The sequence below is a fragment of the Mus musculus genome, chromosome 14, assembly GCF_000001635.26.
Source record: "Mus musculus strain C57BL/6J chromosome 14, GRCm38.p6 C57BL/6J".
In the NCBI taxonomy this organism is placed as follows: domain Eukaryota; kingdom Metazoa; phylum Chordata; class Mammalia; order Rodentia; family Muridae; genus Mus; species Mus musculus.
The window spans coordinates 112,934,164-112,947,210 of record NC_000080.6 but is presented as its reverse complement, the minus strand read 5'-3'; positions in this window follow the sequence as shown (position 1 = coordinate 112,947,210).

The following is a 13,047-nucleotide window of genomic DNA, read 5'->3' as shown; positions in this document are numbered from 1 at the left end:
ACACACACACACACACACACACACACACACACACATGCTATTTGAAATACATATTCATAATATATACAGTATATTTCAATAGTTATTATATGTATCTATATTTTTTGGCAATTTGTAAAACTAAACTTTTAATTTATTCTTTGTGAGTTTCGCATCATGTACCCTAGTCTTCATCTTCCCTTCCCCTATCTACCCTTTACCCTTGCACTTCCCCCAAATAAACAAGTACTTAAAACTCACTGTAGAAGCTATAGTATGTCACAGTGAGTCCCACAGTGTATCCCTCTGTCCACACATCGTCACTTGCACATGTTTCTTGCAATGAGTCATTGGTCTAGTTTGAGATCTCTGGGCTTCTGTGAAACGACTGGATCTTTGCCAAGACTGCTCCAAGTTCTCCTGTTGTTTCCCTGTGTCATGATGCTCCTGTTGCTTTAGAATAGTAGAATTGGCCCTTTCATGCATTCAACTGTTCATAGATGATATAGATTTTGGGTTATACCAACTCCAAGCCCTGGATTTGGGACTTGGTGTTAGCTGAGCTCATAAACCTAATGGTTTTCTTTTTATCTGCCCAACTAGTGTGAGCTCTCCAGCACTACTCTGGTTAGGCCACCTAATTCTGCTATCATCAAAAAGCAGAATATGTGGCAGAAGACAGTCTTGTTGGACATCAGTTGTAGGAGAGGCTCTCGGGCCTGACGGTGTTCAATGCCCCAGTGTAGGGGAATGCCAGGGCAGGAATTAGGAAATGAGTGGGTGGGGTAGCACCCTCATATAGGCAGGGGGAGTGGGGAAGGGTTAGGGGGTTTCCCAAGAGGAGATATGGAAAGGGGAAAACATTTGAAATGCGAATAAAGAAAGTATCCAAAGGAGAAGGAGGAAACAGGGTTGTCTCTTCTGCTTTCATGCCCTTAGGACAAGCTCCTCTATGTTGCCCAGTCAAGGTGTGGCTGACTCTCCCAAGTGCTTCAGCTTGTGAGGGTCTGGGACAGATCTGCTGTTCTCACTTACTGGGAGCTCTGTCACCATTTTTCAGAAGTCATCAAGGAAAGGCTACAGTGAGCAAATGTGTTTTTTGATGATAGCCCACCATTTCTGTGGTGTGCTGTGATCCTGAGATGCAGGGTCCTCAAGACACATCATCCCAGGATTTCTTCTTGGTGCTGATATGCCTTTTCTGTCTTTCTGGAGGTGGGTGATAGGCATTACCTCTGCCCCTATGTCACCTCATGCAGAGAAGTGGCAGGGTCAGCTCTCCCACACTTACATCCTAGGAACCTGCTCTCCAACACCCTAGTCACTAGGGCCAGCTCCCTTGTGCTATCTGGACAGGGTATCCACTTTCCCAAGTGCTGCATCTGGTAAGAGATGGGCCCAGCTCTTCAGAGTGAGTATCTAGTGAGGTGCAGGGCCAGTTATGCACAATCATGGACATCTACTTAGATACTGGTGACAGCTATTACCAGGGACGTCCCCATATTTTCTAATGGTAATAAGAACCACAGACATTGACACCAACACCTGCCACTGCTTAGCTACAGAGTTAGATATGGCTCAGGCTGGGACTGCAACATGACCCCAGGTGACAGGGATGGCCACTCACAAGGCTACTCCTCTCTACCATTGAGTCTCCAGTTCCATCACTCTTCATAATGCTCAAGATACCCTACTTCTCTTTCTCTCCTATCTGAACACAAAGTACTCGGCCATTGTGGTGACTCAATCTGCAGGCTGACCATGTGGCTGGTGGGCCCCTGGTTGGCCTTCTTCACCCAAGCTGTATGGAGTGACTGCTAGCAGCTGTCTATGGCCCGCTTATGCTATGCACTAGAGAGCACGTCTATGGGAAACATGATGGTCCACAAATATCTGACAGTTTTTCTCTTCCTGTGCTGTTTTGGCTGTGTTTGTTTTGATTTGATTTGATTTTTATGAATCCTAGGTATGAATAGCTTTGGCCACCAAGCAACGCATTAAGCTAGGCTAAACAAAGGACTTCCATCTTTATCGCCTCTGACTGATATAAGAACACCACCACCACAAGTTGTCTCCTTGTCCAGTGGTGATGGACAGCCTTTTTAAATTCTGTACATATGTCTCTGTGCATATCTGTACTATGTGCACATGAAGGAAAGTATCTGAAGAGACACTTTGTATTGCAGATTGTTGTGACCTCCCTATTAACAGAATGGAGGTCCCCTGCAAGAACAGTAAGTGCTCTAAATTATCACCCATCTCACTAGCCCCTAAAATTTGTATTTTCTGAATCAAGAAATTATTGCTGATAAATTTTGGGTTTAATAGAATTAATTTTTTCAAACATATTTGTTTATTTAAGGTGTACAAGTGTTTCCCTGGTTGTGTACCACCAAGTGATTGTTAGGCTGGGTCCTCTGCATGAGCCATGATTACACTTGACTGCTGAGTCATTCTTTAAGACCCTAGAAGTCAGGAACGACCTAGTCTCATCTATTTAGAATTCAAGATTCTATATCCCTGAGTCTGCTGCTCCATGCTCTAGGAAATAGTAGTATTGCCATTGGTTATCAATTTAATGTATAGTAACTCTAAAAATGAAATATATTCAAACTGTTTATCTGAATAATCAAATTTTAAAATAGATGACAATAAATTGACTTCTTATTTAACTATATATATAATTTTCTAATACCTATATTATCTCCATTTTTGTATGTCTTACCTACCCCAGAGTAGTGTGAATTTGTGTGCCATGCTCTGAGTGTTAATTGTCTTACATTTTGTAGTAGAAAATACAAGATCTTCTATCAACCACTAAAAATCTTTCAGAGTGTGAACTTCCAAATCAAGGTTCTCAAGTGTCTTCCTTTCATATTACATAGCAAATTACAGATTAAATAAAATTCAGCAAGTATATAAAGCATGCATAAAACCAGAATGAAATATAAGAGGTTTTGCCATTTTTGAGCTAATTATAAATGTCTCTTCCATTAGTATTCCCAAACTTAATTGGGAATTCAAAAACACAGAGTGAACTGAAAACTCAATACTTCAGCTTCTAACAGTTTTAATATTCTCTGGGGATAGAAAAATACTAAGGGAAAAAGAAATAGATAAAATATCTTGCTATAGTTCACTGACTTGTGATTTAAATTCACACCATCTTTTAGAGTTTAATAACAGTGAGGCCATTTTTTTAAAATGCTGTTAACTACAAGATTAATTTTGCTGCCACATGATTGTGCCCAAAATCAAAATCTAATTATCATGAGAATTATTTAAGGATAACTTCAGGATATCCAATCTTTATTGTATTTACTACTTATTTTATGGTTCCTATGGAGAAAATTAAGCAAGTCTATATCATAGTAAATAAAACCTGAGAGGTGTTCACTGAAATAGATACCCACACTGCATCTCGACTTAGGTCATTGAGAAAGAAGGCACAGAGATATCAAACTACCCTCCCAAGATCACAGGTAGAGTGAGTGGGTCTAAAATGGCACTTCCAAGTCCTTGTTTCATCTCTTGCATGATCCCTTTTCTTTTGCTAAATGACACAACAGTATTTGACTTACACTTATCTCAGGATAGATAGATAAATGAGAAACATTTTTTTTTCAGAAAAGAGGAAGTTTTGTTTATAGTATTTATTCTTTAATGTGCCAGATATTTATGAAGGACTGCCAGGTCCTAGGTATATTTCAAGGTGTTGGGAAGACCTTTATTAAATGAAAACAAACAGTGTAACCTTTCCCTTTATGAGGCACTGATTTAGAAAAGAGGTTGATGGGTACTTAATTAATCATGTAAAGCCAGAGGGATTTTCCCAAAGAAAAAGAGATAATAGTAATATGAACAAACAGTTCTATAAAAGGCTTTAATTTCTATTTGCATAGAGGCTCTTACAGCAAGTAGAAAAATTAGGTAATGTATCATTGGTATGATTGATATGAACATAAGTGCTGTCTCAATTTAATACTTTGACTCTTTACTGGCTTAGTACAGGAAGGAATAGATTTACTTTCTATCAGCAACCACAACAAAACTTGCCACAGTTGGAAAATACCTAGAGGGTAGAGAAAACATTAGGATTTTATTTCTTTATATTCTCCCCACCTAGTCCACTTGCATTCTTACTGTTAAGAAATAATATCTGAAATCAGCTAGAGAAGTTCTCTGTAGGGCAGTCCCTGCTCACAGCAGGAGCCTAGTAAGGAGGAAAGCAAATGTTAGGATCTCCATCTCCTGGGGAGCAATGTTCCCTGAGCAGAACACTAATAATTTGAGGGAACAGCGTCAGGAAGTTAAGGGTGAATGCTTCTTGCAACATTCTGAAAAGTAAATATGTTTTCTACTTATCACCACCTCATGCGGAGCCACTGATGGTTCTGCCCAGTGCATAATTTTTCACTTCCACATCCTGCAGGCCCTGCCATAAATCTTGACTTACTCATTTTAATCAAAGAAAAACAAAAGAGCAAATAAACAAAAAATACCCACCATTATGACATGATTTTAAAAGCATACTTTGTAACCCAAGTTCTATTTACAGATGAATGTATTTGTAAATAGAGGTCAGTTGACATAATGCATTTATCTTTTTGTCAAAGGCAGATGGGTCTGTGTTACATACTATCAGGTCCATAAATAGGATCAGTATAGTTCACTCAGTTTAAGTCGTAAATTGTTATATCTGTTCTTATTTCTTTTTTTTTATTAAGTATTTTCCTCGTTTACATTTTCAATGCTATCCCAAAGGTCCCCCATACTGCCCCCAATCCCCTACCCACCCACTCCCCCTTTTTGGCCCTGGCATTCCCCTGTACTGGGGCATATAAAGTTTGCAAGTACAATGGGCCTCTCTTTCCACTGATGGCCGACTAGGCCATCTTTTGATACATATGCAGCTAAAGACAAGAGTTCCCGGGTACTGGTTGGTTCATATTGTTGTTCCACCTATAGGGTTGCAGTTCCCTTTAGCTCCTTGGGTAATTTCTCTAGCTCCTCCATTAGGGGTCGTGTGACCCATCCAATAGCTGACTGTGATCATCCACTTTTGTGTTTGCTAGGCCCCGGCATAGTCTCACAAGAGAGAGCTATATCTGGGTCCTTTCAGCGAAATCTTGCTAGTGTATGCAATGGTGTCAGCACTTGGAAGCTGATTATGGGATGGATCCATGCATATGGCAATCACTAGATGGTCCATCCTTTCGTCACAGCTCCAAATTTTGTCTCTGTAACTCCTTCTATGGGTGTTTTGTTCCCATTTCTAAGAAAGGGTAAAGTGTCCACACTTTGGTTTTCGTTCTTCTTGAATTTATTTCTTATCTAACACAAACTTATTATAGTTGTTTTCCTCATGTAAGCATTGCAAGACTATAATATATTATAAATTTTAGTTTTTTCTAAAACATACTAGAGGGGTTATTTACAATTCAAAGTCTCTCAAGTACTTTTACTTGACATATAGAACACTGATGTCTAAGATAATGCTGATTATTAATAAAATTAGATTTCAAAGTTAGTAATATACAGATAGATTTAGGACTAAAAAACTGCAAAGCACAAACACTAATGGGTGGGTATAAATAACTAGACAGTTATTGAACAGTTGAGTGAATTAAGTTCAACATATTTTGCATCACATGATCAAATTTGGAAATCCAGTTATTTAATTGCAAAAAAGGAAGCACAAAAAACAAAGACATAAATTTATCCTCATTTTATTATATTCAAATTCTATGCAATTGTCAAGAAACGTTGTTACTAATGGGCTATTCCTGGTTGCCAGAATAAGTAGGAAATTGGAGCAAGCCTTGGTAGAAATGGCAACAACTGCAAATTAACAAACCCTTAGAGATTTTCTTGAATATATGTTATGACATTGTTGAGTAGATCCAACTGTGATGGAGGTGGACTAGTGCATGATTAAAATATTTAATTTTCATTGTTAACAATAAAAATGTTAGTATAGAAAGAGTAACGTGGTTGAACATGTTGATAAGACCAATATTAAAGATTTTCTGTCATTTGGTCTCTCTTAATGTTATACTTTATCTCTGAAGAATTGAGTATGAGCAGAAAAAAAATCCAATTGAATTCATCTGATTTTTACTGTTATTGTAATATCAGATTTTCTTAAAATATCAGAAGTCACCATTTCATTTAAAATTAGATGACATTTTAACAGTATTAAAAGCCTATTAAGAAAAGTTGTTATTGCCCAGCTAAACTACTTTTGGGTTGAAACATTCAATTGTTCCCTCTCTGAAGAGTTAATAGTAGTGAATGGATGAGGGAAGTCGGAATCAGAAGATCAAAAGGTGGGGATGATAGGAGAGGACCAAGGAAGGAATAAGTGGAAAGAGAACTAAACTTAAAGGTCATTAGGACTAGTATGGAAAAGCAATACAGTGGAAACTTCCTAAAATATACACTTTATGGTAGTGACTTAAATGAAACTGTCAAATAATGGGGGAGACACAGACCCAACTGGCCCTGACTTATCATAAAATGAAGCATTCTATACTGGGATTCAGTAACATCTAGTTGAGTTGTTGCCCAAATGGTTCAAAAGGAAATCCCAAACATCCTATGCTGTGTGCTTAACTACAAGTTGTTCTCCCTAAATTGACAGCAATGTTTCAGTGCTTGTGACCACATTTGTACAACTCATTGAACATGTAAAGTCAAGGTGGTACCTACATAAAGCATAACCACTACATGCTAGTATCTTTGGTATAGAAAATCCCTCTGCTATCTATCAAATGAAAAACATAAAAACCAACTCAGCCAAATCTCTCTGACCCACCCTAGTGTCCTACCTGCAACATATGCTAGAACAATCTTTGTACAAAGCTTGCAGGTATAACAAACCAATATGTGATTTGATTTAAAGGCCCACTCTACAAGATGAAATGCATCCTTGACACTGCTTATATTGCCAATAACCTGAGACTAGACAGGCCCCGGACCTAGGCAAAAACCAAGTACTGCTAAAGGTAGGTACCCCCCGGAGCTCATGTCTCTAGCTGCATATGTATCAGAAGATGGAAAGAGATGCCCATTGGTCTTGAAATATTTATATGTCTCAGTACAGGGGAACGCCAGGGCCAAGAAGTGGAAGTGGGTGGGTAGGGGAGTGGGTGGGGGGAGGGTATGGGGGACTTTTGGGTTAGCACTGGAAAGTAAAGGAAGAAAATTCCTAATAAAATAATAGTAATAATAATAATAATAATAATAATAATAATAATAATAATACTTCCAGACATATACTGGTATGCTCATAAGTCAGTGCTTTGTCCAGCTACCATTAGGTTAGCTCCCTTATGCAGATGGTCACAGCCAGACATTATGAATAAAATGAGGAACTTTGAACACTCAGCCCTAAATGGGAGGTTTCCATCAATTTCTTCCAACAGAACTCAGGGAACCAAGTGTAAGAGGAAGAAAAAAGAATTTAATAGCCAGAGGGGATGGCTAACACCAAGCAAACAAAGTTTTCCTCCTCCTCTTGCTCCTTCTCCTTCCGATTTGCCTTCCTCCTTCTCACTGGCAAGAACCTAAACAGGTTTTAAAGTGTTTTATGATTCTTATTCTTTCTCTAATACCTGGTTCCATGCCAAGTGGCTGATGCACCAAAAGGCTGTTGAGGAGCAGAAACAGAACAGGAGAATCAGTAATACAATTTATGAAAATGACATAACAAGCCCACATGTATTATGTAAATTATAATGTTAATATTAAGAGAATGATGCATATTGTAGTTTATTTTAATGTATATTATGGGCTTTACATTTAAAAAAAATCTAAACTTTGCCCCTAATATGATGGTTTTCCTCAATTTGCCTGGAAATGGTTTCTATGCATTTATTTCTAATTTTCTCATAAACTCAAAATCAGATTGTTCCTGTGGGACATAATATGTAAAGCACCTACAGATTTGCCTTGGATTGCTCTGTTATGAAATGAAGAATATACATCTTTTTATCACGTCTGAGTTGAGAAAATGGCAGGTATGTGGCTTAATTGTAAAAAAAAAAAGGATTAAAATCTATTAATTTTCTACAGGCATATATTTATAGCATGAAACTCAATGCCATTCTTACCTTGTTCATTACATGAAGAAATACAGGCACTATAATTAGCACTGAGTTTATTTTCTAGCATACCAGGCAGAAAGTTAGCCCCCCATAGGATGATAAAAATGGAAAAGCAAATTAAAATGGAGTTGAGCCAGGGTATTGCTAGATCAATATCTGGCACACATAGACCTGTTTAGTCAAAGTTCTATGTATTCAGCAATCTTTTTACCCCAGCCAAATACCAACTGCAGCCTATGCATCTTAACTAAAAGAGCAGTAAACAAAATGAGAAGAACAAGGATGATTAGCTCTCAAAGTTATCTTGATACTAACATATGTAAAGTAACATTAAGTCTGATTAAGTATTTCTCCCAAACTTGTACAAATTAGAAGAAATGTGTAACATTTCTATTTGCATAGATTCGAGGTGTTTTTGAACTCTTGAACAATTTATTTGGTGCATAGATATAAACAGCACAGACCATGAGCTTCAGCGATTTCATTAGTCAATAATGATTATATAACATCTCATCCAATATTCACCTGTGATTAGTTTCCATCTAACAAACATGTTTCGTAAAACTTTTCTGCTTTGAGAATTATCTCACTCCCCCCCCCCCAGTGAGACATAATCTTTCACATGTGACAAGGGAACTCCTATCTTTAATGATATAATAATAATAATAATAATAATAATAATAATAATAATAATCTTTTCCCAGGGAATAAACCAAAGAGTACTTATGGAGGGACCATGGCTCCAGCCACATATGGAGCAGAGGATGGCCTTGTTGGACATCAATGAGAGGAGACACCCTTGGTCCTGTGAAGGCTGATTGTCCTAGTATAGGGGAATGCCAGAACAAGGAATTGAAGTGGGTATGGGTGGGTTGGTGACCAGGAGGAAGGAATATTAGACAGGGGTTTTTCAGAGGGTAAATGAGGAAAGGGGATAACATTTGAAATGTAAATAAAGAAAATATCTAATAAAAAAGAAATATAATAAACAAAAAATGTGCTTATTTTGCACATAACATTTTAAAATTTATATACATAGTGAAATGACTTATCATAATTAATGAATATATGTTTTACCTCTAATTAGCACTCTATTTTTATGTTGAGAACCCACAAATATATCTAGACGATTTTCAGGTATATGATATATTAGTAGTAATTATATCAAACTTTTGTTCAATTAAACTTTTGAACTTAATCCTAAAGATGTGTGATATTTTTTAAAGCTGCCCAAAACTTTTTCTAGCATGTTCCAACCTCAGGGCCTTAATAATAATTATTCTTTTAAACTTTATATGAACACTTTGAAAATTGAACATGTAAGACCATTTGTCTCTTTACAAATGCTGTATTCCACTAAAAGTGTGCATTGCAGGATCCCCCATATTATAAAAAATGACAAGGTTTTCTTCTTTGCATGGTTGAAGTAATATTGGGATATGTGTGCACATGTGAATATGCATTTATATTGCATTATGTGTGGATGGTTACATATGTATTACAATTATCTTAATATAGTCATATTTTGATAAAAAGTGGTAGATTTGATATTATAGATACTATAAATAATTTTCCATAAATAGGTACAGACATTCCTTCAACATACCAACTTCTCTTCTTTTGTATTCATATTACAAAATAAAACTGTATGTGCAGTGTACAAATGACTAAACCATATAGTCATTCTGTTTTTAATGTTTGAGGAACTTGCACATTTTTATTGGATTTTTTAAAAATTTACATTTCAAATTTTGTGTCCTTTCCTGATCTCCCAACCCCGACCCAGAAACCACCTGTCTCATCATTTTCCTCCCTGCTTCTATGAGGATGTTTCCCCCACCCACCCACCCATCCACTTCCACCTTACTCTTTCTTGTATGAGTATACACACATTTCACTAACAACCCTGAAAGGATTTCTTTTATTTATCATCTGACTCATTGCCTGTGTTTATGGATCTTTTTCATGACACTTATCCATTAAATTGTGAATGAAACCCAGACCTTATTGCATATGCCAGAAAGATTTTGCTGAAGGGACCCTTTTATAGCTTTCTTGTATGAGGCTATGCCAGTGCCTGGCAAATACAGAAGTGGATGCTCACAGTTATCTATTGAATGGAGCACAGGGCCCCCAATGGAGGAGCTAGAGAAAGTCTAAGGAGCTGAAGGAGTCTGCAACCCTATAGGTGGAACAACATTATGAGCTAACCAGTACCCACCAGACCTCGGGTCTCTAGCTGCATATGTAGCAGAAGATGGCCTAGTCAGCCATCACAGGGAAGAGAGGCCTCTTGGTCTTGCAAACTTTATATGCCCCAGTACAGGGGAATGCCAGGGCCAAGAAGCAGGAGTGGGTGGGTAGGGGAGCAGGGCACGGGGAGGGTATAGGGAACTTTTGGGATAACATTTGAAATGTAAATAAAGAAAATATCTAATAAAAATAAATAAATAAAAATTGTGAATGAAGACGAATACACTTTTTTTGTGTGTGTGTGTGGTAAGGAAGTGGAAACTGCTGCTGTAGTTAGGTCACTAAAAAGGAACAGAGAATACATTGGGGAACCAGATGATATGCAGGTGGAATGAGGAGAAGGTTTGGATGAGGGCTTCCATTTTGGCATTCTTATTTAGTTAATTACTCTTGTATTTTTAGCAGATTTGTTGGCATTTTCTAATAAATAATACATAATAATAAATGTATCACTCACAAATGTAACTGTTATTATACAAATCTACAAAGTGTACAATGAATACTTTAGATCCTTTGCAAGGTGGTTTAAGGAGTGAATTAAAATATTGGTTGGACAAATATGTATATAATATCTACATTTTCAGAAATAATATATCGATAGGTGATCTATGGTACTTTAAATATTTATATTTTTTACTCTTAAACATGAGAACTATATAATTTAGAGGTATATTAAATTTTCCATGTACATATTTTATTTTTCTGTTAAGTGTCTTTGAGAAAATAATTGCAGAGAGCTTTTATTCAATTAGAAATATCTAGTTACACTGCATTGAGAAATGCCTGTACATATTTTCATATAAATCTTTTGTTCAAGGTATTATCATAACTCATAACTTATCAGTTCTTAGAGTCTTAAAAATCATGTCTTGGTTTAGTGTTTCTTGCTGAATTCTTGCAAATAGAAATTTCATGTATTAGTGTTACAACATAGTTTTCTCAGTGGAAATGAGAATGTGGCATATGATTCGAAAGTATTTAATTTTGGTACATAATTTTCTAAAGTATGTACTAATCTATTGATTTCCCTAATTTCAGCTCCAAATGATACGTTCTAGTTTTTTCTATCTTGAAGTTTCAAACTGGGAGCCAAAACAATGATAGCTTAAGAATTTATTTCACTAAGGTGGTGTTGGAGGAGAATAATTGAGAAAATCCCAATGTGTTTCAGTATTTAAGGACTAGAATCATGTAAATAAATGTAGAAAATGTGGTCTGAAGAAAAGGAAATGAATACCAGACATGATAGTGATTTGTACATACTGAAATGTCTATGAAATGGAAGTCTCACACTGAGAATATTTGGTTTGTGTGCGTGTAAGAGATACAGAGAAGATGCAGAAAGTGCAACAGTTCTTTGAATTTTTTTGGTTGCCCAAAGAGTCTCAGAGACTCCAACAGGCAGGGACTCTGAAACAACACATCAAAGTAAGCCATACCAAAATGCAATTGTAATTATGCAGATTGACTCTTCCTTCATTAAAAAGACAAACAAACAAAAAACAAAACCAAAAAACCGCCAGGATATTACATTTCATTCCAGAGCCTGCCGGTCAGTGAGTTGGTCACTCAGTCAACTAAGGAACCATGACTGGGGGCATGAGGATGAGTATAGGAAATAGAGAAAGAAATGCAAGAGACAGAGATGGGAGGGATACTTGTTAATGCTACACCAGCTATCAAGTTTATTTTCTCAGTGTCTTTTAAAGGCAAGCAACACAAAGCACAACCAATTCTAGCAAGACAAATAATAACCACAAATGCTTATGTGGCAAATTTGTATTACACAGTATCTATGTTTGACTAAGGCCATTTCCTTCAGGATAGGACAGTCTCTCAAGGACTTATGCTTAAGCAGGGTATAAAGCATGTCTTAATTAAAAGCAAAGACAGATGTCAGCAGACTCCTCCATGCTTAATCATGAGCATGAAGTCAGCCAAAGTTGACTTCAGAAATACTCTTCACATGCCAAATTTTTGTATCTATAGAAGCTAAAGCTATCTTAACTATTGTTGCAGAAAGACTGTGTCTGTCTTAAGCATCCTGTCAAAATGGATGCAACTTACCTGTCATCGGTACATGTATCATAGCATTGATGTCCTGTTTTAGGTTGAGTCACCTCTGAGAAAATCTTTTTTATCTATAAGAACAGCACACATTATCAGTCATGAAGCAGAAAGTTGTGCCTGTCTTTGGTTGCTATCTGAAAGCACGGCTCTTTCCCATTATTGGCACAGGGATAATCTTGTATTTATGGCCTGTCTTAGGTTCAGAAGGTTTTCAAGACAATCTTACCCATCATTGACTACCAACTATTGCTAGGGAAGACATTGGAGCTTGAACTTCTGTAACTGTGCTTTGACATCTGTAAAAGATCTGATGACTTCTCTCAAAAGAACATGTAATAGATATGTTATAAAAAGCATAATAAATCCAAGTCCTTCTATACCCAATAAGAGAGGTATAAATGAGGACCATGAAGGAAAGCAGCCTGTAACCCTTTCAGAATATTATTTGGAAAGCTAGCAGCATCAAAAGACAAAGACATTGCATTTCTGAAACTTACTGCATCCTTATGCAGTCCTAAAACATCTAAAGAAGTATTAGTATTATGCCAAATACCTTGAAGGTGCCTTCCTACTCTGGTCCAATTACACTAACTCTCATTATATGTGTTTGGAGTTATACAAATCCAGAGATATCAAG